This window comes from Balaenoptera borealis (genome assembly GCF_965194805.1).
Source record: "Balaenoptera borealis genome assembly, chromosome: X".
NCBI classification, from domain to species: domain Eukaryota; kingdom Metazoa; phylum Chordata; class Mammalia; order Artiodactyla; family Balaenopteridae; genus Balaenoptera; species Balaenoptera borealis.
This window is the reverse complement of record NC_138881.1, coordinates 89,882,141-89,887,566: the sequence shown is the minus strand read 5'-3', so window position 1 is coordinate 89,887,566 and position 5,426 is coordinate 89,882,141. Positions and strand designations below refer to the sequence as shown.

The window sequence follows — 5,426 nt, the reverse complement described above, 5'->3', positions numbered from 1 at the left end:
CTACAAATCACAGAAAGAGAGAAAGAGTAAAACAAAGACATTTCCAGTCTTTAAAGCATTAGGTTTGCACCCTAGTACAGCAAAGATCCAGTCTTTCACTAAGGTACATCACATTTTCTTTTCTTGTATTGCACACTCAGAAAGCTCATTGCCTTAAAAATAAAAATGAAAAAAAAACCAAAAAACCAAGCTTCTAATACTTTTCTTTCCCCTCATCATTACTTACAGTGTTCTGTTAGCTATATAAACTCTGACTTCTTCAGAGCTTAGGTGTAGTTCAGTTATTTTTATTTACTTAATCATTTAATTCAAGGCAGGCTTCCAGGCTAGTACTCTAAGTGAACAAGCAATCAGCGGGTTGATGAAAAGAGAAATGGAACCTTTTAATGAAGGTCACTGTATTTATGGGTTTGGTTTGCTTTTCCCCCAGTTTCCAACTACTAAACAAGTAGAGGGTCTATGTATATATAATATATATATAATATATATATATATAATATATATAATATATATATTATTTATATATATATATAAATATATAAATACTTCAAAGATAATGTGATTGATAGAGATGGTGGAAAATCTCTTCTACAATCCTAGCTTGTTTCTCAGAATACCTTCTGTTCTTTGCAACCTTACGTTCTCCATTTTGCCCTTCAAACCCGGAGATAGGGAAGTGGTGTGTGTGTGCCCATGACTTTAATTTGAACCAGCTGCTCTTTGTTCAGAGGAGGAGTGAGGGGTGGAGTCGGAGGTGGGGGATGGTGTGGAGTGAACAGTAAAGGGGGAGGAGTCTATCAACTGAGAAGTCTTTGCTCTACTTTGTGGAACAATTCTGAAAGTGAGGTGAATAAGTTATGTCCTTTTCCTAGTAGAAAAACACTCAACGAACTCTAGATTTGTTTATCCCATGGAATAATCCTTTTGCAACCGTGCTTCCCAAAGTCTTATCCGCCAAAAAGGGAAACACACACATGTGTTAACAAATGGAGACTTGGACACAGGTGCTGCAACAGAGAGCTGTCTTTACTAAGCAGAGCACAAGGCCTTGTCTAATGTACAGTGCCCTCTAGCAGAAGCAGTGCTTACAGAAGCATAGCAACATTTGTCACTGCAAATCTGCCCAAGGTTACAGACTGCTTTCAAGGAGTCACGTCCAGTACACAGTGAGGGGCCACCAAACAGCCCAGTACAAGCCATTTGAAAAGAGAAACTTATTTTACAGATGCATATTTTACAGATGATCTCTCTTTTCCAGGATTTTATTTCTACCATTTGGCAGCAAGAACACTTTCACAAGTGAAAAAGAGCAAATTTTCTATACACCCTACAGATAAACAAAAAACTTTTTGAGAGATACACAGAGAATTGCCCATTTAACAATTTGTTGTTATTGCTGTTTTGGTTTTTACTTAATACATTTCAGGACTTTCTCATGCAGTAGTTACAGAGACTGTATCTGAGGGAATAAGGCAACTTCTAAGTGGGGAGGGAACCCATTAAGAATTTTATGCATTTTCTTTTAGAGATCACGTTTTCAAGGAAGAAAAATCAGCATTGAAATCTGCAAAAAATAAAAATGAAAACAAAAAAAACAAACAAAAATACCACACAAGTAGCAATGGGGAAGTTATCACTCTGTAATTGTCATTTAGAGAACTGGTGAAACAGAATGGAAGGAAAGGTAGAAAGTTTCAATAGAGTGGAAAAATATTATCCCAATGTATCAACAGCTCTGACTCTTCATTTTCTTCCTTTCTTTCTGCTCCCAAAAAGAAAGAAGTTATGTGGGAAGCTTCATCATTAGAAGTTGGATCTGTAAGATACAGTAAAATAAACTATCATGCATCTTTCCCATTATTCTTTTCACCTTTCCTCCAAACAAAACGAAACAAAACCAAACCCCAAACTTATACATGGTATAAGTGCAGGAGTCCATGAAAACACAATTTTACTAGGTTATGTATGAGTTAATTGTTATTTTTACAGAAGAATTCCTTACCAAATGATTTACCGAGGAATTATTCCAAGTAGCATTCTTCCCTCATTAATTGTAGCTTTACATTTAATTTTTAAAAATTGATCTGTACAAACCTTGGCAGGAGCACATTTGTCACAGAAACTATACCTCTATGAACAACATTGTTTCTATGTGTTGGGATGTAGTTTATTTTTAAACTATACTTTTAAAAACAAAAGGTATAAGCTATACATATCTCTATCCACCTCAAGAAAATTACAACTCAAGTGTTCAGTCATAAGAGAAACTATACACATACACACTAATGAATTTGACTGGGATGTCATACGCTTTGGCTTTATTATCCTCTTTCTCGATTGGGGAAGGGAACAGGGTACGACATTTTCCCCCATTAATATTGTTCTCCGCCTTCACCAGTCTATTACACTTTGCCATTTGACAGCTAAGCAGAATGCAAAATTTAGGGTTTGGGGGGCTTCTTAGAGATTCATTAAACAGAATTTTCACTTGCCCCCAGAAGGAATGCCTGTCAGGACGGATCCCACTACACTCAGCTGCACAGGGTGTGGGTGTTGAAGGGAACCTTGGAGAGAGGGAGTGGTCCCTGTCTCCTGCATACTACGCTGGCTGTGCTTATCCTGGCAAAGCCTAGTGGAGAGTTGAGGCAACCATCCAGATAATTCCGGCTGAAAACCTGCTCTGGAAGAAAAAAAGGTCTGAATTATCCTGGTTTGCCCTATATATACATTAATCATATGCACTGGAGTCAGTCAGTCAGTACATCTAAATTTTCCCTGGGTAGACACAGCCCAAGTGTCCCAAAGAAAACATGAGCCATTTTCTTGGGCCCTGAATTTCGTGTTCCATTTCACTTGGTGAAAAACCAAGTGGAAGTTTTCAGATGTGAAGCCCACATTTCACTTCTTGGGATGGTGATCAGTGGCTGGGCAGCAACCTCAATGTTTGAAAGCAGCTGGGGAGGTGCCGCTAAGAGCTGCCTGGCTCTAAGGAAAAGAAGGCGAGACTGTGCCCTAGCTTCCATATTCTGGCTTGTTCTCTCTGTTTTTCTATGCTTTTTTTTCTCATTCTCACCCTCTTTGCTCCTCTTTCTTTCTCCATTTCTTTTTTTTTTTTTCTTTTCCTGTGCTGTCTCTCTTGTCCTTTTACCTCCCTCTTTGCTTTCTTTCTCACTTTTTTCTCCCTTCCCCTGTTTTACTCTCCCTTCCTCTTTTGCCTATCTCCCTTTGCCCCCTTTCTCCCTCCCTTCCTAAATCTTTTCTTTCTGTCTCTTTATCTTTGGGAAAAAACAAGGACCTAAAAAGTATAAATAAATTAGCAAGGGACCCAACAGGTAGAGTTAATATTTTTTACTTGCTAATCTTTAGCCAGGCAGTCGTTGCTGGCTCCTACACAGCAAGTGCCCAAAATAATTTTCCCCTTACCCTGGGGTTGCATGTCTGTATCCAATGACTGTGAATTGGAGCCTGATCCATTAGGACCATGTCCTGTTTTTGTATGGCCTGTGAGCTAAGAATGATTTTTTAAAACATTTTTAAAGGGTTGTAAAAGAAATAAAGAATATGATGCAACAGAGACCATATATAACCTACAAAGCCTAAAATATTTATTCTATGGACCTTTACAGAGAAAGGTTGCCACCCCTGAATTAGAGACCAATCAGGATGTTTAGGTTTGAAAAAGTTCCAAATAAACTAAGCAGAAACAGGCATCAAGTTAAGGCATTGCTGGTCCATAGCTAGTGTAGTCCATGACAGGCAGTGGTGTTTGTCATGGTAGGGCTGTGGTTTTGTGGGAGACATGTTAGAAAACTTCAGAAACCGTTTTAAAAGGTTTCTTACCACGAAGAGATAATAAAGAAATGTTTTTCAAAAAAAAAAAATCCCTAAATCCACAGCACATAAGAATACTCGCTAAATCTTGCCCTGACTTGTTCAGGCAAATTTAGCAACTGAGTAGCAGGAATCCCTTAAAAGACTCTTTTTTTTCCCACATAAAAATATAAAGTATCACTTAAATGAAAGGTCATTATTTCTTTGCAGATTTTGGTTTGAAGTAACTTATGATGACAGAAAAAACTAGAGAGGGTTGTGTCTGACAGCATTCTGCTTCTCTAAACAAGGCTATGAAACCACGCTAGATTATCAGCCATGAAACAAAGCTATTACACTTAACCTATTTGTGATCTTCACAATTTTGTAAAAAAACAAACAAACAAAACGGACAGTTGTAGAAACCAAAATTCCAGTGTATTTAGAAAAATAGAATTCAATCTACAAAAGTGACTTGAAAACAGGACACATTAACAAAGCAAAATGTAACTGAAGGAAGAAATAAAAGGACAAAATAGAAGCAGAAAGAATATAATGGCAGCCCCAAGAAATTGCTTCTAATGGGGTGTATGTTCTTTCCCAAAGAACTCAGTACTCTTAAATGTCAGGCTTTGAATCTACTGCAGACGTAGGCAGAAGGACAAGGGGAGAACACTCTCATTCATGAATTTCTATGTGGTCTTGCTACTGCCTACTAACCATCTGATTTATCAAACTAATCAATTAGCTACTTATAAATTATCTTTGTGTTGACACTTCCACTTATGTCAGGATCATTATTAGGGGCAGATAGCATATTAAAAATTAAAAGACAAATAGTCTGTAAACAAAAGCGTAACTTATTACTTTGCCAGGTTCAAATAATAGAATCTTGGTAGGCTTATATTCACAGCTATGTACAACCAATATCAGTTAAACAGACAAATCATTAGGGTGAGATAGGATACATCAAAACTGATAATACCCCACCAATTTTACTGAATATTAGTTAATTGATAGCTATCAATGGTGATATTTATTAAACCTATGGATTAATATATCAATACTTAAAATCAAGACAATTTCTGACAGTGATTGAGATTGATCCACTCCTACGACTGGTGAGGAAAAACCAGCAAAAATAATACAGATTTCACATGTATCAAAAAAAGTGTATTACTCTGCACTAAATATTTGGTAAAAAATTATTAGACCTCTGGTATAAATAGAGGCATACAGTGAGGTACTTTATAATGTAGTCTTACTGAAAATACTACCTGCATTTAAAATAATGACACTTAATACTAACCTATTGAAAGAGATACAGGTTGACAACCTCACTCTTTGTCTTAGCCAATGTTGCTAAAGCTTTGGGGCCTTGCTTCTGTCTCTGGCAGATGTAAGAATCTGTGTTGTCTGCCACAGAGATTGAGGGTACAAAATTTTTTATTTAGCCAGGTGTGTGTGAGGGGAGTAGGGGGCTTTCTAAACAGTGTGTGATATTACTTGCCCTACAAAAACCTTCCCTGGCCCCTCCTCCAAGTCCTTGGCTTGATAATTCATAGTTCACTGGGCTAAATTTTTTGGCAGGATTTTTGTTTTCTATTGACTAGTGT

General features: G+C 37.2%; 1 protein-coding gene across 3 annotated transcripts in view; it reads right to left on the bottom strand.

The window, feature by feature from the left end:
• IL1RAPL2 (interleukin 1 receptor accessory protein like 2) overlaps positions 1 to 5,426 on the bottom strand; it is a 1,121,335-nt gene that overhangs the window by 23,161 nt on the left and 1,092,748 nt on the right. The gene's annotated exons all lie outside the window — the stretch shown is intronic.